This window comes from Heliangelus exortis, chromosome 8, assembly GCF_036169615.1.
Source record: "Heliangelus exortis chromosome 8, bHelExo1.hap1, whole genome shotgun sequence".
NCBI lineage: Eukaryota > Metazoa > Chordata > Aves > Apodiformes > Trochilidae > Heliangelus > Heliangelus exortis.
The window spans coordinates 6,059,691-6,082,630 of NC_092429.1; the positions used below are offsets into that span (position 1 = coordinate 6,059,691).

General features: G+C 41.9%; 1 protein-coding gene and 1 long non-coding RNA gene across 6 annotated transcripts in view; both read right to left on the minus strand.

Annotated features, from left to right (window-relative positions):
• The window catches only part of ZFYVE9 (zinc finger FYVE-type containing 9), a 59,768-nt gene extending 55,093 nt beyond the window's left edge, over positions 1-4,675 (minus strand). For 2 of the 4 annotated variants that reach the window (XM_071750140.1, XM_071750138.1), the window contains exon 1: positions 4,519-4,656. The gene's annotated coding sequence lies outside the window, so the exon portion shown is untranslated. Of the gene's footprint in view, positions 1-4,518 lie in introns of all 4 variants that reach the window. The other 2 variants (XM_071750135.1, XM_071750139.1) reach the window with 2 other exon arrangements.
• Positions 4,676-8,434: 3,759 nt separating this feature from the next.
• LOC139798948 (uncharacterized) lies at positions 8,435-22,221 on the minus strand. Of its 2 annotated transcripts, XR_011727041.1 has the most exons (6): positions 22,094-22,221; positions 21,206-21,355; positions 18,230-18,387; positions 17,903-17,980; positions 16,691-16,811; positions 8,435-8,573 (listed from the first exon to the last, which is right to left on the minus strand). It is a non-coding gene; the product is annotated as an uncharacterized lncRNA (long non-coding RNA). The 2 variants fall into 2 exon arrangements; XR_011727042.1 differs by lacking the exons at positions 8,435-8,573; positions 16,691-16,811 and adding an exon at positions 17,597-17,729.
• Between the last annotated feature and the right edge of the window lie 719 nt (positions 22,222-22,940).

Here is a 22,940-nt window from a genome sequence, read left to right on the forward strand (position 1 = left end):
TTCCAACTCTTCACTGGACAAAAGCTGAGGCTCAAAACATTTCCACCATCTCTGATCATGAGTGATTCCTGTGCCACTAGTGAAGAACAGCTAAGGAACAATACTAAAATAGATACCAAACTAAAATCTACAAGATAGAATTATTTTCCCACATAGATAATAGCAAAAAACCCCACAATTACAGCTTTGTCCACATTAGGCCTTAGTGCTTTTTTTTAAGTACTGCAAATGTCAGCTCAGCTTGAGCCAGGCCAAAAACCACGAAGCAAAGTCACATTACTGCATTATTTTATGTACAAAGCTATACCTTAACCCAAGACTCAGCATTACTATCCTAACAATCAGCTGATGTCTCAAGCCTTCCCTAGAAATCTTCCCGCCTTTGTTAACTGTATTGGAACCAAACCATTAGCAAATCCAACAAAAAAATTTTCAGGAAAAAAAAATATTAACTGGCAATACCCTTTCCAGTTGTTCAGTCCTAGTCAATTTCATGAGGCAATCAATCTCTTAAAAAAAATTATCAAGCTTCCTGCTGATATTAAAAGGAAGAGGGAAAGCACAGAAAACAGAAGCAAAACACATATTAGCAGCATGCAATATAATTCTTGATAGAGAAACCTGGACAGTCCCAGCAGAGCACTGGAATGTGCTTCTGAACCTTTAAGCCTTAAACAACTGATACTCCAGTGGCCCCACTGACTCAAAACATAACATATGGTCAGACTGCCACATACTGACATTTCCAAATTCCCAAAGTTTACATGGAAGCAAAGCAATCCTAGCTCCTTTAAGATCTCTCCTCACTGGCCTTCATAACTAAGACAGCTACTGCCTTAGTTTACACTAAGACCGAAGATACCAGGCAAGCTATTCAGAGAGCACTCTAGCTCCACACTTCCTCAAACACAGAAAATCTACAGATTGTGACTCCACACCTGTTTTTTTACACAGTTTAACACTTTTATCTTCTTTTTTTTCCGATTTACTTACTCTAACAGAACTATGCATATTTAAAATTTAACTGATTTGACTTGCCTCTCTAAGTCACCTCCCACTGAGCAAATTCAAATGAAAGAACATGGAAGGAACAATTCTGCCAGTGTTGCCAGATCCAAGTTCCTGGCCACACACTATCCTTAACTTTATCTTTAGTGTAATAAACACTGGAAAGATTCAGTGAAAACATACATGTAAACTCACCTTAGAACCATTTTTCCTATTCCACCTGTCTGCTGTGGCAGTCTGAACAGTAACGTGCTTAAGTAACCCAAACTCTGCATGTGTATGATGCAAAGGGAGAAAGCCTCATGAGGTATGTTTAGGAAATAAATACCTTGCACAGACAAACACACCAAGTGCAACATTCCATTAATTCCAATGAAAGGGTCCTGGGATCTGCAATGTCTTGTCATTTTCTCCAGAAACTAACATTTAAAGGAATGACATAGTAAAATACCCTAGGTATGACACTCAGACTCATCCCTTCCCACAAACACTAGCTGAGAATTACACTCATTAAGATTTAACAGGGCACCTTAAATTCTGCAAATGTTTCATGTCTGAAAAGAATCTTAACAGCCAAAGTAATAAAAGAAATTGTGTTAAGCTTTAGTTTCAGTTAAGTGAAACCCAGTCAACCAAGCATTAAGTAGGAAAATACCATATTTGTCTGTAATATGCAATCATTTATATCCATAAAATAAAAACCGTGTTATTTATACATAAAATAAATTCTAATGTATTGTGATAATGGTGGTCATTCACTTTTATCACACTCTTAAGAATTACTTTCCACAATGTGCTATTCTTTTGATAGCTACATAGCATGCTTTACTGCAGTGAAATAAAACTGTATGAATATGTATCCTGAATTCTATTTAAGTACAAACTACAACGTAAATGAAGACTCCACGACTTATCTTCCAAAACTTCCCATACATTTACATTAGTAACACAGAAGTAAAAGCTGTTTCTAGCAACTAAAGCTTGATACTTTGACTTACTTTTGGCCATCTTGACTATATACTTCTTATCAATATAAAAAGCTGAGTAAACTTTTAGTAACATTGTACAGACACAACAGGAAGGAAAACCAAGCACCTTAGTCCACATGTCTGTTCATTTCAAAGTTCAAGTCCCATAAAGAATCACAAAGAGAGCTCTAAAACAGGCCACCTTTCAATTTCTTTAGAGAATCCAATCTCAACAACATTAAAAAAAAAATAAACAGTAACCTCTATATAAAACTTTCAAGGTAGTCTATGAATACACTGCTGTCTTCCAACAACATTCTGGAAAAGACCAATTTATATGCACACAGACCAACCATGTGCTGAAACTACTATCCCCATCTGATTTTGTCAAGAAAATCACTTTTATTTGGAAGGTTCTCAGCTTACTGCATCAAAAAGATTTTTCTGATCAACAAACCACGAATACAAACTTACTCACCAAATCTAATTTTTTTCTGGCCAACTTCTCTTCAAAAGCAGAACCTCAATCTAATCCTCTAGCAAAATAATTTACAGGTAATTTTTTATAAACAGCCATCTGGAACACCAGCAAGCTATTTTCTCCTAAAGCTGGTAGCACAGCTAGTGGACAGGCAACAACAGACACTAAAACTTTATCATTCTTTGGCTGTAAGTTTTAAAACTGCACCTTTGTTCAGTCTCCACCTTTGTTCCCTGACACAACCACAGTCAGACTTTATGCCATACTAAAAAAACTGTATTTCATCTCAGTCTTAGCCCCAGGCCTCAGATCCTGAAATATGCGTTTGAAAGTATTTAATCCCCAGCATAATAACTGACTCAAAGCTAACACACAAAAATAACACCCAGTATCAAGACTGAACAGTGAAGTTTTGGGGTGTTCCTCCTTTTTAACACACTTAGGAAAGCACCATAAAGCAATGGACAACTGGAGAATCAAACACAATGTGTCAGAACATGGTAACTGATGAGGTGTGGGTCAGGGTTTGAATTAGAGAGAGGCTTGCTTGAGATTTTAAGCCTTTATCCAGCTTCCATTTCAGATTCCCCAGACCTCTAAAGAGATTTTTAATTTTGTCTCTCATGGGTCAAGGAGACTGTTCTTCTCTTTTTGTATCACATGCCATAACTTTATAAAAAGAAGTGCACTGCTGGGCTCAGGCAGTAACAAAGGATTTTGATTTCAGCCACTGAAGGTGTATCTAAAACCTGGATTCGTTCCACGCAATCAAAAACTATTTGCTAATAAAAATTAATTACAATGTTTTAGAACACTGCCTAGTCAGTAAAATACTGCCTAAAGAAAAGCTTTTATTCAAGTAGAGCACCTTTTTTATTATTTTACTTGTTTATACAGGACCTCTTCCAGTTTTGGATTCAGCCCAGATCAAAATTTCAGGGTAGTGTTATTCAGAAATTCTAATCTAAGACAATCATGTGTAATTTAAAAAATGCCAGATTTTAAGATTCCATATTCAGTCATCACCTATTATTTGAACTGAATGAACATATGCCTAAAAATTAAACCCTCTGAAAAGCCTCTGTCACAAAACATTCGCTAATAACTCGTCTGTAAATAAGACAGTTAACACGAAAAAACGAAATCCATGCATTCCCGCCTGCTGCTTGTCCCTCACTCTGGTTACAAACAGTTCTCCAGCCACCCTCCATCACATGCACCTCTTTAACCCTAACATTTACGAGCAAGCCAACTAACCCACCTCTGCAGAAAAGTCAGGCATGCCAAGAGTGCCGGTTATTCTTAGAGTGAGCCATGACCACAGTTTCACGTAATTAGAGATGTTATAAAACGCATCCCGCCCGCTGGCCCCCTCCCCCTCTTCCAATACCACCATTGCAGGAGTGACTTGTTACACATCGCGATGAGCAACTCACATTCCCTGCCCGGGGAGAGAGACCGGAGGGAGATCAGGCCATAAAAAAGGACACGAGATGCAAACAGGGATCCTCCCCTCTCCGGGCCGGGAGCCGAGGCTGCCCGCAGCCTCTTGCGCCCACGGCGGGGCCCAGGAACAACCTCACCTCCCCTTGCCCCACACGGAGGGTCCCGAGAGGGGACGGGGCGGGGGGACCCTCAATAAAGAGCGACAAGAGCTCTTTTCCCTTTCTCCAAGACAGTTACCAGTGGGAGAAAGGTGCCCCCGGCCGTGCGGGAGAGGGATCACCCTCCAGGCACCCGGGGACGGCGGGGGGAATGGCGGGGAAGGGGGCTCGGAGGATGAAGGCTGAGGGGGGGTCGCTGCCTTCCTCCTCGGCGGCGAGAAGCCGCTCCCCTGGGCTGCGTACGGGGGACAAGGGCGGTGGGGTGAGGTGGGCACCCGGAGACCCCGGGCCCTGTGCCGGGGGCGGTGGCAGCGAGACGGCGGCTCCGCTGAGGCATCGGAGCCTTCCCCACCCGCCTGCGGGGCCTCGCTCCGGGCGGCAGGGGCCTGGGAAGCGGGATACCCCGGCCTCCCGGGCCTGGGGGCTGAGGGCTGAGGGTTGAGCGCCGTTCACTCACCTTGGAAGGCAGCAGGAGCCGCCGGGTCTGCATGGCGAGGGGGATTCCCTGGGGCCGCTCTTTGCCGCCGTCGCTCGCTGCCGGGCGGGCCCCGCAGACCCTGCGAGCGATGGAGAGGCCGGCGCCCGCCCTCGCCGCCTGCCAGCCGGGCTCGCTCGCTGGCTCCGCGGCCAACGCCGCCGCAGCTACCGGCAGCCAGCGCCCCCTGCCCGGCCCCAGAGGCAGCGCACGGCACTGCGGCACCGCCGGGGAGGCAGTGCGGAGCCTGCCGCACCCCCGCCCCGCGGCGCTGGGGGCCGGACAGGCCTCGCCGCCACCTCCGAGCCCGGTTGCCTCACGGAGAGCGGGAGGAGTCACCCGGCGCGGGGGGACGCGCCGTGTAGGGAACCTTCACGGTTTCTCCCCCCGCTCCCCTTCGGGTCCCGCCGAGCCCGCGGGGCCCCGCAACCAGGGCCTCCCCTACACACACACACACACCGCATACGGGGAGGGCGGCACCAGGGGGGAGCCGCAAACGATGTGGCCGGTGTGCCCTCGGCCGGGAGATGTGCCCCGGAACCGGCTGCTCTTTAGGCAGAAGGGTGCGCGGCTGGAAGCCGCTCAGGTTTTATTTCGCCATTTCGTGCTGAGTGCCTTGAAAATCAGAGAGGGACACGAACGCTGTGGGACACCCACAGCCGCCCCTGCACGGCCACCCTGAGGGGTACGTGGGAATGCCGCTAGACGACGCGTTTAAGTCCTCGTCAAAGCAAGATTTCAGAAAGAAAAAAAGAAAGAAAAAAAAAAAAAAAAAAAAAAAAAGCAACATGCTCCTCACAGGAGCACTCTCGATGACGAACTGACAGGTTTTGCCAAGCCATAGTATGCGCCCAGAGCCTCACCGATCCTCTCTAAGAGGAGACGGCCACGGCGGCGCCCATGTCGGGATCGGGCCTGTTTCCCGCTGGGATGAAGGCACTCGGGAACTCAAGGAAATGTCACTTTCCCGCCCGTGACTCCAGCAGCGCTGCGGGTCCGAAGGGCCGAGAGGTGCGGAAAGGGCTTTCAGCCCCGGGCTGCCGCGCCCGGTACAGCCGCGCAGCCGCTCTCTGGCGGGCGAAGGGCCCCGGCGCCTCAGTGCCCCTCCAGCACCTCAGGCTTTCCGCACCAACCACCCTTGGAATCCCTCTCCTCAGGAATCCCTCTCAGACAACCCCCCACTTCGGCTCACCCTCAGAAATGGGTCGCCCGGCGCCTTGGGAAGGGGGGAGAGTCGCTGTCCACTCACTCTGGGACGGCGCTGGTCCGGTCCCATGGCGGGGCTCCGGGTCATCCCTAGGTAGGGCGGGAAGGCCGAGTGTGGGTGCTGCTAATGCCGATATTCCCACTTCTCAGGCCTCCCCTCTGACAGGCCAGCACTCTCCAGCAGGGTAGGCTTTTCTCCATTAACTCCCCACACACGGTGTAATGAGCCCTGGTGATAAAATCCAAACCTTGCTCCTAGAGCATCAGCCCATCCCGCTTGAAATGAGAAGGAAGCTCTTAATGTTTATTCATTGATTCTGGTAGAACTCTGTGCTTTTCAAGCAGAAAATACAAGATACTCCAAATCAACTGAGTCATCAGTCCATGGGCAAAGAGCTGAGGAGATAAAATATGTTAATCCATCATAGCTGGTAGCAGCATGTTAATGGAGATGGGATTTATTTGCTCCCATAAAGCATTCCTGGTTACCCCCAACCTGCAATCTCTTTAGCAATTAGTGGTGTCATGCTTGCAAAGTACAGATGAGGATTTCAGATCAGTTCCATACACAATGACTATTCTCAAAACAATTTTCATGCAACACCTCAAACTGCTAAACACACAATATGCCTGACAAACAAAGAGGAAATAAATTAAAAGGTGAGCAAAGTAACACTTTGTACCCTCTGGCCAAACGCATGCAAGTGCACAGGTTTGCTATCTACAAATCTACATCAAATACTGCAAGTTTTTACCTGAAGGATGCAATAATTGTCTGTTTTTTAAGAAGGCTGTCTTACAAAAGCATGCCAAAAAAAAGGAGTTAGGGGAAACCTCTCTATGAGTTAAGGTGATGCAACCATGCTCTGTCCCTTCTTGGTATCTGCATGTATCTTGGATGCCACAGGACTTGTTCCCAATGAAGATGTATCCAGAGGAGCAGGAACTCAGCAAAACTCAAGGTTGGGGCTCCAGGGGCTCTGGCAACAGGTGCCAGACACTTGAGCTAATAGCAGGGAGTTTGCCCATCCTGTGTTCTCAGTGTGTTCCCTCTGCTAGTGTCCAAAGAGGAGATATTTGGGTATGAACGGTGAGAACAACAATATACAAACCAGATCAGTAATTTCCACCTCAAGTCCCAGCAAAGCTATGAGACATGGACCATGACTTCTGCTTTGCACATTGAGTGCAAGTCGCAGAGTTACAAATCCTTGAAAAAGTATCTTCAGCTCCTCTGCATACATCAGCCTCACATTAGTCAGCCTCCACAGCATTTTGGTAAGAAATCATACCAAATAGTACCCTACATGATAGCACAGACATTTGATAATAAATTTACCACCTTTCTTCCCAAGACTCTCACCATCTTTGCCCAGCTCTATATGAGAAAATACCAAGGAATGAAGGAGAACATATGGAAGAGGAGACTCCAACTTGCAAAAGGGAGAGAACTTGAGAAAGGATGAGAAGCCCACAGTGAGAGAGGTGAGAGAAAACTATGAGATGAGGACTGAAAGGGGGGGCAGAGAGTTACAGGGTCAATGAAAAGATGTGTGTCTGTAGCAATGTATGTACACTGGGAACGAGGAGTTATGGGCAATTGATACAGGATTCAAAATGATGGAGAAGTAATCTATGAACAACAGAGTTATGGATAAATAAGAGGATTTTTTTAAATACTTTGTTAACCTGGCAGAAACTTGGTGAAAAATGAAGCTTAGTAAAGACTTTGATTGGTTGCTAGTTTGTTTTAATAGAACAGTTGTATGAAGGTAGGGAAGGCAGAAGAGCTCAATAACCATTTCTGGTCTGTATTTGGGGAAGAGCCAGATAATATATGAATATCATATGATGGTGATGAAATTTATTCCATTACAACAGGCACCAGGGTGGATATTAATCAGAAGGTAATAAAGCTGGGCAGCAGCAGGTATAGGTAACTTGCATCCAAAAGTTCTAAAAGCACTGGCACAGAGTATCTTTAGATCATTAATGTTGATTTTCAATAAATCTTGTAACACTGTTAAAGTTCCAGAGGACTGGATGAAATATTGTACCAATATTTTAAAATGATAAATATTGTGACCAGTGTAATTACCACTTGCAAGCCTGACAAGAATTCAATGGGGCATTATCTACATTACATGATTTAAGCAGAATTAAAGGATGGAAATGAAATAAATGACAATTATTATGGAAAATAAATCTTGCCAAAATAATCTGATTTTTAAAAGGCATTACAATTTGGGTTGATCAAGGTAAGTAGATCTACAAAATATTTGTTTTGGTAACTTTCAGCATTTTAATTAACAAGCTCAAATGATACAGACTCATCACAGCATATATGAAATTGTTCAAACCATGGCTGACAGTTACAGAGGGGAGAAATAGGAAGTCATCAACAAATAATGTGTTTCTGGGTCCTATAGTAATTATTTCTACACTAAATTATATTGATATTAATGGCTCTAAAGAAAGCATAAAATCATCACTTCAAAAGTTTGCAAGTGATGTAAGCAATAGGAAGTGATAAATAAGAAAGTAATATGCATTTCTGTACAGACAGATGTAAAAACATGCACCAAAAAATAAAGACCATGATTATAGGAGAGAATTTGTGCTCTTACAAGTTCTTGCTCAAAAACCTCAAGAGTCATCACATAGAGCCAGAAGAAAATGAGCATGTGGTGTGGGGCTGTGGCCAACAGGCTAATGCAATCCTTAGTTTCATTAAGAGGAGAATATAGAAAGATGTCTTTATTTGGCTTTCTGGTGGTAGTCCAACTGCTTCTGAAGTCTGATACCCAAATTCCTTAATTCCTTTATAGAAGCTGAAAAATAGGTGGTTCAGAGAAGACCAATAAGAGTGATTTAGATTGAAAGTGAAAATGTTCAATCTATTTCAGAGTAAAAAAAAAGAAGGTGAAAGGGTGACTCAGTCACTGATACTTCCAAAACTCAGTGACTTCATGTGAAAAGCAAAGGTATTCAGCTTTCTGGTGAGGCCTTATGTGATTGAAGGTAGTTAATCAATGAGACACTTTAAGGAGGATGAAGTTAGATTTCCCAGCACTGGAAATGTCAAAATGAAAATCAGGTGCTTTAAAAAAACATATTTTAAGACAAACAGGGGTTCAGTCCTGTAAGTCTCTTACCCTAAGAGATACAACTGCCTGGTCACAGCTGTGGATTCTGGTTACTATACATGCAGATGCAAATGTCCTTGGGCACTAAAGCAAAAACCTGTTACAATCAACCAAACAATCCTTTCATCTGACACAGATCATGTGCTCCTGAGCACATGATGGGAGCAGCCCTTTGGATGGTAACCTTTACATGGGATGAAGGGATGGGGTGGACCTGCTCACAGAAAGCAAATGCTTTGAAGAATTCTGCATACTCACTCAGCAAGCCTGAGAGGTAGGTTGCTGGAAGCTGGGAGGTTACAGCTGACAAGAATGACTGTGATTATCCTGCCACTAAACTCTTTATGTGCCACCTCCCTCTGTCCACTGTCACAGGCAGGGCACTGATGGTGCTCATGGCAAGCAGTCTCTTAGGGCCACACCAAAGCTGACCCACCCCTGGTCTCTAAACAGCTGAGTGGGAGTTTTAGTGGGAGCAGAGAAGAGATGCTTGATGATAAACTGGCATTGTGCAGGAAAGGATGAGAACCAGGGGAGGGAAGAACAGGAATACATGATATTAGCAAGTGAAGGACTGGCTTGGATACAGGATGCTACATGAAGATCAAGACCTCTCCAGATTCTGGCACTGATGGAAACTTTCACAAAGCTCCTGCTCTGATCTGGTATCATCAAGCAATCACCTTGCAGCAAAATGCTCATTAATTTCCCAATGTAGTTCCTGATACAAATACTCAGTCTTCTACTGATCTCGAGTAGAAAAAAACCTGTGCTGTGACCCTAAGCATCCAAACTTTTTTGGTGACCAAAGCTTTTATTCATAATTCCATTAAATAAAATGCCTTTTTTTTTTTTTTTTTTTCATGCAGTAGCTCGTAACTGTTTGCATTCCACACTCTGACAAAAACATACGTGTAAATGTTCATGACTAACACTATTTGTAGTAGAATGCTTAGTGGTCATTTAACCACTTTCTGTTCTAAAAACAAAGAAATAAACAAAACCCCCACCAAAACAGAAAACCTCACCGATTACACCCTTGGAAAGACACTAAGAGAACTGCAGTGAAGGTTATAATGTCCTGATTTTGCCATCTAGTGGCTGAGTCACAAGTCCAGCTCCTGTGGCTGTAATCTTTATTGCCTCATCAATCTTGGATCTTTGATTTTTTTTTATTTTTTTTTTTAATTTTGTGCAGGCTTCATGCATTATCCTTAAGTACCAGCAGAACAATCTGAATCAATAGAAGTGCTTGGCTAAACATCCTCAGAATCCTATATTAAGGTTAATTCAGTATTAGTGAGTCATACAATAAAGACACTAATACATGGACACTTAATTCATCTATGATGCATTTTCCACCAGATGTAACTTAATCTCTAGAAAAGAAAAAGAGCTGCTAGGTCATCAGAGTGTTTTGTGGGGCAATTTAGAGTCATTCCATGCTGAATACCTATTCTTATTTTGTCTACTTTAAGTTTTAAACATGCCATGTATTCTCAGGAATAAAAAAAAAGTATCAAAATGTATTAATCCTTCCCAACAGTAAATTCACTTAGGTTAATCATTTAAAAGAGGACATAACAACTTTACTTTCTATGCTGAAACATCATTCATTTTTCTCTCCATATTCCAGACAGTGGCCTGTCCGGGGCTCTAAAAGATCATTGTATCTGTGTTAAATTTCTGTGTAAGCATGAACAAGGGCTTTAGACTTTAATTACACCTTGAATTTTATTTTTTCTCTCCCTCTGGAACCATTTTATCTTATTAGTCCCAGCTTCATAAGGGAACAACACTCAGCTAAACTGTTTGTCTTTCCCTTTCCCTCCCTTGTCTTGCATCTTGAGAACCTCTCGGCCAATTTCTGCTGCACCTGAAAAAGGGGTAAGTCTCCAAGGAAATTAAGTTTTTACAAGTTTTGTGGCAATCCATGGCCAGACACAGAGGGGACAAGCCAAAGCAAGTCCAGCTCAGGCAGTGGATGTTCAGGGAGGCAGCAGCTGGTTTGTTACCACACTGCAGAATGGACACAGCTCTGCCTGGCTCCCTGCACACCATGTTTCAGCCCAGGAATACTGCAGGGAGCTGAGGTCACTGTGGGAGAAGAGGAGGCAGGGCTGGAGTTATTGCAAGGAAGAGATGTGAGGGGGAAGACACAAATCTAGGTGCAAACAAGGGCTATTTTTTCCTCTGCTCACAAGACAACTTTTCAAAGGGTGTTATTTGGACTCGGTATTTGAGACACAGATGTGATGCTTAAGTTATCTGGAAACCTCTGCTAAGCAAGAGGGCAAATTACAGCCTTCAGTAGTCCTTGTCAATAAGCATCTGGATAATTTCATTCTTACTGCTTATTTTGCTATTCATCTGTATTTGGAAGCCCTGGAAATATATATGTACCTTTCTGATTATATTCCTTGTCTTGCCAGAAGCTGGAAATGCCTTCAGTGAATACCCATGGGGTGTGAGTATTTGTGAGGTTGCTCCAAATGAACATGTCTGTGCTCAGTATTAAAAAAACCTACCAGGGTTTGGAATTGGGAGAAACAGGTTCTTGTTCAACACTTTAGCTCATTTAACTCATCTGATCCTCTCTCCTCGTGTGTAAACTACAAGTAGTTGTATTTACAGCATGAGTAAGTATTGCATGAGGCCTGATGAAGGTCTGTGAAACCACCTGGAGAGGCTCCTGTGAAAAGTATTATTACAATGAATATATGAAAAACTATAATTTGGAAGATATGAAATCACCCCTAAATAGGTGCTCTCTGGTTCACTGAAACAAAAAAACCTCTCAGATTCAAAAAGGAATAGGAATTTGAAAGGTTAGCTCCATCTTGACAAGTTCATCTTTCTAAAATACTGAGAAACATGCATTTGCCATTTGAAGATCTAAAAGTACATTACAATTAGTTGAAACCTGTAAGTTCCCCTGTGAGGATTAAGCAACCTGCTCCATACTGGTAAAAAAAATACATTTAAGAGTTTGGACTAGAATCATGGATCTGATTTTACATCCCTTGTATATTGGGATGTCACTTGGCTGAGAAACTATTTGATTTCCCCAATCATATAAAACTTTCCATCATTCAAACGTGACAGTAGCCCAGGAAGAATGTTGGAGCTTTGCCAGAGCATGGTGGAAGGTAGGAGACTTAAGATTCAAATAGTTTGGATAAAATTCATAATTCATGTAAGTTTAAAAAAAAAAAATCTGCCTTAAATATGCTATATTGATGAGGAAGGAAGGGCCAGCATACCCCAACACTTCTAGAAAGAAGCTTCTAAATTGTTGATAGCCCTTTCTAAAATACCATATGCACCTTTGCATACGTGCCACCAACAATGCCACACTGCATGGCCCAAAGAAATCACAATCTGGTGATTTTTCAACCAAGATTCTCTAAAAACTGGACCAGCTGTAGGTCTACCAGAGAGCTGACAAGCTCATAAAGTTGGTCTCAGGCATTTGTGTGGGCTTCAGTGAAGGTTCTCAGTGCTTGGTGCACTCCTAGAGGAAATTCTTATTCCATATGCTGGCTGGGAACAAGCTGCATCAGACCCTTCAGAAAGGAATTCCACCAGCAAACAGCAGCACAGAGGATGTTTTGTGGAGCATTTTTGAATGACTGTTTTTGTGAACAGAAACCCACTCCCTCTAATGTCAACACTTAACATGCAAGCAAAATCCTAAGAACAAAACCAATCGAAAGACATCAAAACACTACAATTTAAGCTTGCCTTGAGCTTAATTATGTGTAGTACAAAATGAAACTGAAAAATCATATAAATATAGGTATTATTAAATAACCCATTATTAAGAATGTTGGAGTGATACAAGTCTTTTGTTTCTTTCAACATAACTGTATTCTATGACCAAAGAAGCTGTCAGATTTTATCACAGGCTCTGTATACAAATTAAATAACTCCACTCATTGTTGTGCTTATCTAATATAAATGGATACACACTTTAAAACAGGATTTTAAAAGGATTAGATTTTTTCTGTATAATCTGTGATGTCTTATAACAGTGAGTTCCATGCACTAATTGTGGTACTTCAAAAGTATTTTCTATAATGGAATGTGAATGCTGTGCTGCACAATTTAACTTAATCCCCTTTTTTTCTCATATAGGAACAATCAATTTTACTTTCTCTGTATAATCCTCTGTTCTGTTTATTTCCTCAATGCTCCTTCCGATTCATCTTTGCTCTGCAAAAAATTGATATTTTCTATTTCTCTTTAAATGGGAAGTTCTCTGCATCTTTTTATGGTGACATTTTCAGCTTTTAGAATTTGTTAGATCCTTATTGACAGGCTGAGGCCCATGGTTAGAGCTCAGAGGGCCACATCACCCAGCTGGAGAATCACTGTCACAGCCTTGGTGCTACTGCCTTCTCTTTTAGGGGACAGTATTTATACAACAACAAGCAGAGCTACCCACACGTTCACCAGACCAGCTGAAAAAACAATTTTTCTTCTGGGATGGCCTAACTTGAAAGTTAACACAACCTTCTGGAACAGCCCTAGACAGTTGTAGCTTGCTTTTGTCTAAACCATTTAATAGTCTGGAAATTCACCTTACACATAAAAAAAATCCTCTCCTGTGAGGGCAGCCAAACACACACAAAGGTTGTGGAGGCTCAACCCTTGGAGACACATTAAAACTCTACTGGGCATGGTCCAGGGCAACTTCCAGAGATCCCTTCCCATCTCTACCATTCTGTGATTAAGTGGAAGGAACCTAAATATAAATGGAAGAAGAAGGTGGAAGGACAAAGTAAACAGAATGAGGCCAGAATCTACCACTTCTGACTTCTCATAGAGCACAGGCTGGAAGAGAAGCACCAAACAGACACATCCACCCTGATGGATGGGGAACCCTGAGAGGCTACAACAGAACTTTTCTCAGTGCCTTCCTTCATCATCAGGTCTGTGATCCTGGAGGAGGAGGAGGGAGAAAGCTGCTGCTCTTCATAGAACAAAGGAGCCCTATGAGTTGTGTGTCATGTGAGGGACAGCAGGAGCAGTGGGGAAGGCACGCATCTTGTAAGAAGCTCATGGCTTCTGAGGTAGGAAATACCTCTCAGGAAAAGTCCTCAGTCCACCTGCACAGATATTAAGATGCCTGTGAGCATGCAGTTACATATTTCCAGTGTGGCTGGTGGTGGTGTTCAAGGGTGGGGTTTGTTTGGGTTTCTTTTTGATTATAAGCCTTAATTTAGAATATACATATTTTTTCTGTCAGTGTTAAAGTGAAGGGTTTAATCTAATACATATATAGTAATCTATCCTTTAGATCTTTCTGCTTTCAAAGTAAGAGCTGGGTTTCCTTTAGAAGGGACAAGAACTGAAACTTACTTGGAAGGAAGTGGTAGATATAGTTGGCTCATTGTTATCTTAAGCATTTCCCTTCTTTGTGTTCTGGAGATAAATGAATAGCTGCTACGCATGGACACGCATGACTCTCAAGCTCTGGCTCTTGGGTTTTTTGTAATTAAATCATTCAATGCATAGAGTAAAACCCCAGCAAAAGGGATTTTATCCTTGAAGGAAACTGGCAGGCATCACTTTGCAGTGCTGCTTCAGGTTACCTGCTCTTGGCATGCTGACTTTTTCCACCCTACTTCTCCATAACGACAACGGGTGCTTGGGCACCAAAACCACCACCCTTTGTGTGTGCAATTTTTTTTTTTTAAGCTATGTCTTCTCAAGAAGAAAGGCTTACATGGCTGTGCTGCAGGTGCAGCCACATCTTCCTTTCCCCTTAAGCAACTCAGGGACACGCTGCTCAAGTTCAGCCAACCTTGAAAGAGGCAACTGGTGACTGCCACGACTGAGGGCACAGCAGAGGGAAGGCAGCAGCTCTGCTACATTTAAGCAGCATACAGCTTGTCAGTCAGTCATACACAGATATCAGCTTCTCAGTATGGTTATTTCTCCTCCATCAGAACAGCCACGGGGAACATGGTGCCCATTTCTCAGGGCAAAGGAGGGCAGGTGAAGAAGGTGATGGTTAAAAAAAACCCATGAGCTCCTCCTGATTTAGTTCTTTGAGTAGTGAAACTTTTCACACACATTAAGATTTAAGTGCACCCTGAAGTATTTCAAGGATTTAAAGAAAACCAGAGCATCTTGTTCATTTCAATTGCTTCTCCACCCACATTCTTCATTGAATTAAAGGATATCCTACACATGCTTTTGTTTCACTTACTCCCCAAAGATCACTTCATCACACACCAAGCAAGGATCTTCAGCATATTCATAGTAATGTCTCTGCCATGGCACTCAGCATTATGATGTTCCTGGCACAAGTGATGTTATTAAAGGATTGAAGAGATGAATAGAGGGCAGATTTCCCCAGGGCAGCACATCAGAAAATGGTTGTCAAAAGAACCTGGCTCAAAATGCAATGGGTATTACTGGCTTCTGGCAAATCCCCCTCAGTTCTGAACAGTAACACTGTCAGGCTGTGTTAGGGATTTGCCCGTCCCAGAATACCTCTGGAAAACTATGTTTGCTTATCCAGTTAAAAGCACTCCCATTTCAACACTCACCCCTCTAGTTGAAGACAGCATAATCTTCATTAATTAAAAATATTCTGGGGCAAATCTAAATCCAATCTCACTCAAATCATGAGCAATACCCCAGAAACAAGCATGCCACAGGCTCTCAAACCATCAAAATTACCTTTTGTTTCCTTGGGTCATTTTTCAGAAACCCACCTGGCTTGCCCTAGAAAACCTGCAAACCTCTGAATATGTGAATATTCCTTCCAGGACGTGTAGGCTGTCCTATACTACACCTCATCTTCACAAGAGGATGACAGGCCCCAGTCTGTGACAGGAATTTTTTAAATTTTCTATTTCCTCTTTCACCAAAACCTGATTGGAATTTATTTTCTTAAGGCTATTTTGAACCATGACCAACACTTATTGAATAGGCACTGAGGAAGGAGAAGCACAGGCCTGATGTCACCACCTAAATTATTATTATGCTGGGATAGAGACTTTGGAAAGCAGCGTGACCAAATTATCATATCATTTAATTACAACCTACTTTCATGACAGGCTATCAGTTAATTAAGAGTGTCAAAATGCTGAATTGCCTCCAGCTTCTACATGCTTTGCAAATGACATGGAAATAATCTTTTTAAATAGCATTGGCTTAACTGAAAAGGTAAAACCCAGAGTGAAATGCTTTGAAAAACAAGGCAGTCAGCTGAACAGACATGGAATTCCCCACACTCTAAATTCACTAGGGAAGGCAGATAGAAGCTGTTTAATTTGCTCTCTGAACATCTTATTCACGTTATTATTTTTTGTGTGTGTGTGTTAAAACTATTTTTCTGAAACTGATATAATTTTAAAAGAATTATAAAGAAGGAGCTTTAAGTAACTGCAGTCTGCACAGCTATGGATGTGGCTTGGCACCTTACCTCCAGACTGCTACAACACAAGCAAATGTAAAGCAAGAAAAGGCTTGGAGAAATAATATTTTTTTCATATATATTTCAGAAATAAGTGACTTCCACTAATTCTCAAGGAACACGTTGACAAGATGTTAAAAAGTAACATCTTCAGAGAAATTCTCTGTAGATGGAATGTTTAAATGAACTTGGAGAATGATGGAATTATTTTACCCATTCATTATACCTGGCACCAAATCCCTTTTTGTCTTCATAGGACAGTCTTTCTAAATAGATGATTTTGTATAAACTGTGCAAGATAAATCTTGTGTAAGCTGTAGCAAGGCAAGAGAGGAATACACAGGAAAGCAGACTGGATAGAATGCTCAACCTTTGATGGGTGGCTCAGGCATAAAAGGAGTGTCCAGTTCAGAATTAAGCCAAGCATCTTGAAACCAAATGGAAACAGTGCAGTCCCTCTCCTTCATTCTCTCTTTGGTTACAAATTGGTGCTTTCATTGGATAGGTAGGAAAAAAGGTTATGATTTTTTTCCCCAAGAAAAACAAATGCCTCATACTATTAAAAAAACCAAAACTGAAAGCAAACATCTCCCCCTGTAGTTTGCAAAAAGTTGAGCACATTAATAAAGAAACTCATGAATGAATGAACTGAAACTGAGCCAGAACTTGAGGTGGCATGGAGACATGGGAGTGTATACTTCAGGGGGAATGCTTAAATAAAAAAGTGTAAGGCTACAAGAACTGTGGCAGGCTCCTGGCTTCATGACTGTGGCAATGTTGAGGTAACATCAACAAATAAGGCACTGAAGAGACTGAGTTTCAAGGTAATTTTGGTGTGGGACTCAGGGACATTTACTGGACCTGTGAAACAGGCAAAGAACTTCAAATACAAGAAAGAAACAATTTGGCTTCCTAAGGGGAGTTCCAAGTGCTCTTTCTTAGTAGACTTTGATCAAGAAAATATTTGAGCTCAGTAAAAATGCCAGTTAGTATAACAGGCCATGAAAATGAAAGCTGACCAGTAAACAAGAATGATTCAATTTACCAGGATTAGAAGTATCTCAAAGCAATTTTTGTAAAATTGTTGAAGGATCACCATTTTGTGTCTGTTTCAAAGGGAGTATGTGCTACATGGATCCTGTTGGCCGTGTCCTCTCCTGCAAGGACACTACTACTGTTTCTGCAAAGAAGCATCCCCAAGCCCTGTAAATGCATTTCCTGCCATTTATAATTACTGAAAATCAGTTGTCATAAATTTGATTATACCTTAAATAATCTGCACAGGCCATCTTTTATCCTCTTGTTTTAGAGAAAACAGTACAGAAGGAGTTAGTATCCAGTAAGACCCATTACACAATATGATGATGCAACATTAATTGCAGACTGTGCTCTCCCCTGAGCACCTTCAGCTTTTAACAGACAGTTCCTGAGATCCAAGTGTTAGTCCAAGAGTGGCTGGAATGGCATTGGCTAAATTTGCTTCTACTAATGGTGGAAATAATCTCTTTGGTGGCAGCTGCACTGGCTCACCAAATGCTTTGGGTATCAGCTTGTGCTGGCCTTCTTATTCAAAAAAACATACCTAAAATTTCCATTTGACAGGCATGGTGTTGAACATGATCTGGATTAGTCTGGAAGCTCACAGGCGTTGACACAGACACTAAATCACACACACATAAAAAGAAAGAGTAAAAGAAGCAGTAATTCCACTGGTATTGTGTCAAGTTCTCCTTGCTGAATACAAGTCACTAATTATTCCAGGCAGATCGTGCCCCCCCTCCCCACCAGTTCTTTTCTCTTTCATTAGTATACATGAGGAAAAAACCAAAAAAGCCAGACACATGCTCACCTGGATCATGTAATTTATTAAGTCAGCAGTGATGGCAAAGAGGGAATGATTCATTCTTACCGTCACAGACAAATCCCACCACTAAATGCCATGGAATTGTACATGAGAGCACAGGCTCCTGAGTACACACACTCCTTCTGCTCCTCTTACAAACTTCATGACTCTGCTTGAACCTTCCTGTTCTCCTAGCAATGACTTCATAGCAGTGTGGCAACTCCCTGCTCAAGCAAAAGGACATTGCTTCAACTGGGTGTAATTAAGCCCACAGAAAAAAAAAAACCCAACCAGGCTTACTTATGCCTTACTAAATCACATGATGGAGATTTTGTGGAGTGCTGTGAGTCAAAGGCTGTTTCCCCAACATCTCGATGAGAAATGTCTGTAAACTGTTCAGGTTTCTAACTCTGAAATCACTCATCTGAAATGCTTTGAGTTTGCTAAAAAAAAAAGACTGGTAGCCCATTTCAAACTGCCAGAGACCCCTTGCAGAACAATTTTGTCTCTGATACAGGATTAAGCACAGCATTAGCCAATAGAACAGGCACAGTAAACAATAGTACATGTGGCAGGAAGCTGCTTTCTTGAGGAGGGGAAGGGAAAGAAAAAAAAAAAAAAGGGAAAAAAAAAATCTGAGGTCTGTCCTTAATCTTGCTTTTACCAAGCCAGAGAGGTGTTCCAAGTATAAAATCTGCAAATACTTTTCATTTAAAAGGATTACTTAACTATGGTATAAACAACTGTAAAGTTTTTTTGTTGTTGTTGTTGTTTATTTTTCTTGTTTTTATTGTGCAAGTAGGCAATGCAGGAAATTCCTCCCACAGCAATTTTTCACACAACTGCTTACAGGTGTAAGACTAATTGAGGACAAGTATTTTATCTCCTCTCTCTTATCTTGGCTTACACCTAAGAGTTAACACAGAAGGGCAAAAATTGAACTGAGGCACATATCATACAAATATTAGCACAAATTAATGTCTCAGATGAGAGACTAGGAGAAAAAATTTCTCAGCACTTTTATTCAATGCAAGTGAAGTCTTGTTCTGAACTGCTCCTTAGTCCATTTGTTCATTCCTGACAAATCAAATGCTGGCCATCCCAAGCTGTAATAAACCTTAGAACCCAAATTCAACAGCTGCCTCAGACAATACTTGAAACAGTTACAGAGAAAGGGAGATGACAAAAGTAGAAGGGACTAAGAAAAAATGCACTTGGTTTACATTTCTGTGATGGTACTGTGAGGCATTGAGGAAATGGGGGTGTAAGACATCTGAGCCTTTTATTACAGCTTACTGCAAACTCATGGAGTGCTTGTGCAGACTAAAACCAGAAATACTGTATAATTTTTTAATGGAAATGTTTCCATCAGTTAAGATGGGAATAAGGAGCCACACGTTAGCAAAGAACCAAGCTATCTTGTTCAAAGAAGTGACCAAGTTCTCAGTGATTAAGACTGCACTATAAAAATCCTCTATAACTTAAAGCAATCATCAGGATAGAACACACATAACACTAGAAACAATAGCTAGATTATCCCTTCAAATTTGACTACAGCCTTTTAAAGAAAATAGTGGATGGAATATTTTTATGGAAAGCCTATTTCAAGGCTCCCAAGACAACTGAGCTGGAAAAATCACCGTGTAATGGGATAAACTATTACAATTTCAGGGCTGGAAGTGGCCAACATGATTTCTCAGTGCACGCTGCCAATGAAAGCAACACTGCAACTCAAAGGGCAGGAGAAAAGACAGAGATAATATCCCTGTGTTCAAAGTTAATGATTTACAGCAATACAGAAGTCATGCAGCTAAAAGAAAGGTGATTTAAAAAAATCCTAGAAAATGTAACATTCCCTGTTTTTTCAGAGGAAGCAGGCTGTGGGAAACTAAAGACAGGCAGGGCAAGAAATCCTATTCAAAGTAAAAATTATTTTAGGCCCTCTGCTTTCCTTCAGAAACATGCAAAAATGTGAGCTATCAGTAATTACAACTGCCAATCACACAGAGCAGATCACTCTCCAGCAACAGCTTAAGCATTTCAAAACAAAAAGAGCAGAAACTATAGTTGCACCATGACTCCCCAGAGCCTGTCAAAATGCTGTAAGCAAGTTACAGCTCTTTTCAACTAAAGATCACGTTTCATAGAGCATTTGAAACCAGATCTGGTAAAAATAGCATGGGAATTCCTTACTGAAAGTCTCAGTAAATAACAAAAAGACATTTCCAGTGAACACGAATCCGCAGCATGAATCAAAACTTCACCAGCTTGCCCCCCCCAAAAATTACTTTTCATCTAAAAAAGATCTGTACAATCTGGGCTCACAGGGGAAAGCTGTGTAGCTGCAAAGCAGTGGGCTGGCTGCTGTGTGGCTGCACACTGGGGGGGGACACATGCTCCAGCAGATCAGCCCACAGTGCACACCATGCCAGTGCCTCACAAGGCACAGTGAGCCTCTAATTACACAATTAAAAGTTTAAAAACGAAACTGCAGGTTACAGCATTCCCACCAGATTGGTTGCCCAAGGCAAAATGGCAAAATCTTTCCCTTCTTCCCAAATTCAGTACGACCCTAACAGCAGAACCACAACTTCCCCCAGACTTTCTTGTCAAGACAAGCCTGGGAAGCAAAGCCAGCAGCTTTTGGGTGAGTCTGCAAGCCTCGTTTGGGGGATGGCCACCTCTACCAAGCCCTTTGTGCCAACACCTTCCTTTTAAAGGGGACCATCAAGCTTTTAGCATGTGTGCAACTGCACAGTCTGCCTCAACAGTAAGGTGAGCTGAAAACTATCTGAAAACTGACTTCACAACAAGTTATTTACAAACAAGATGAGCACACTGATCTGGTTGACCTCAGACATCAGTGACTACTACTGGTGCTTGGGAAAGCAAAGGAAAGGGAAAAGAAAACCTTGGGAAAGCAAACCTTGGTGGCAGGGAATCCTGAAATCAGTGAATACCCTTCAGGGAATTTCAATGTTTGTGTGCAAGGGTCTGGTGTCCCACTGACTATCTGTTGAGATTTTTTAAGTCTTCACTTACCTATGTATGCCAGTAATTCCCATCTCCTGGACATTTCCAGCTTCACACATTGCCTCAAATTGTAGTTTGCACCACATTTCCCATTGTCTGCTGCAAGCTGGTCATGCGGCTCTGACTCTTCTTTGTCAGCTAAGTTTCATTAGACAGAATCTAAAAATACATTAAATACTTTCTAATGTTACTTTCTGACACAAGCAGTTACTATAGCTGCTGCAAGGATGTTGCAAGAAAGGGCAACAGGTCACAGAACTACTTTTATTGAGCTGCGATATTGTGCACCTAAACAAACAGCCTTGGAATGCAGGTTTGTGTTTCTATGTTTGCCTTAGCACTGACGCCTTACAAAAAATACCACATAGCTTCAGTAAATAAAATGAGCAGGTAATGTCTCCCTTTACTTCAAGGAGGCAACTAATTCAGCAATTACAAAATCTATGTGCATTCAAACTTCAGGGAAATACTGCCTAATATTTGAGAATCTGACAGATACCAGGATGCCAAGAAAAACCAGCATCTGAGCAAGCTGTGGGGCTGCTCTTTAACAGTGCTGACAGCCCAGCAAATGGTGTGTGTTTACCACGTGGAAATAAAGTAGCTTTTCATACCTTTTGCACAGATGCAGGTTATGTCTCAAGAAGCACCCAGGTTTTGCATTCATTAATTTACATAACACACACAGGAGGTAGAGCAGTACTCCTGAAATAAAGCAAACCAAGGCCCTAGAAGAAGTAAAAGTTTGTTTTTTCTTGCCAAATACAAAGTACCAGAGACCAAAATGAGAGCCCAGTTCCCAATAACCTTGCTCTAGATATCAACCCAAGCTTCCACCCAAACATACCATGATGACCAACTTTAGAACTATTCTCTTCCCTTGCTCTGCTTGGCTACCTGAATCCTTGATTGACAATGCAGCCCCCATGTTTCTGAATAAATCCATGAAGTTCTTCAGCATCTGCAAACTGGTCTTTGAAGGAAATTAAAAAAAAAATAAAAATTACTTGATGAGAAAGCAAACAGTTGAATGTGAATAATCATTCCCTGTACTTCTGCTGTCACTTCTGTAGAGCTGCAGTGGCTACTGTGATGTGCTTCTGCTCTGCATCTCTTCATTTGCTTAAGTACAAAACACAGATCAGTAAATTAGTGTCATCTTGATCTCAAAAAAAAAAAAAAAAAAATCTGTTCACTTTGTTGAGCAACCAGCATTGTCTTCAAATAATAATAGGAGACTAATTTTAAGAGCCAGAGGAAGAATGCATTCACCCACCTTCACCTACAGGGCAGCCTCTCTGTATATCTCAGCTGCCTGAAGCAGCACAACCTGATACCAGGTGAGCTTGGGAGAATCCCTGGGACATCCCTCAGGAGAGACAAATTTCTCTCTTAAATACAGCACAGATTTATTGTGCTGTTATAACTTCCACAGTTCCTTCCTGTTAACTGCAATACACTGGTCAATCACTACACTGCTCAGTAATTAGATCACCTGTAAGCCTCCCATATGCCTTTTGTTACACATCAAATCCAAAACATTATTTGTGAAGATGCTGGCAGAAGGGAGCACATAATTCCTAGTTCCCACGGAAAGTTGACAAATACTAATGAATTATTAACATATTTCAGTAGAGCTTCAGTAGCAGTTCTAAATTCCTCCCTATTCTTATGCACACTTCCCCTATTCCCACAAAGTTAAAAAAACCCAACATTTTCCAAGATCTGTATTGCATGTCAGCTC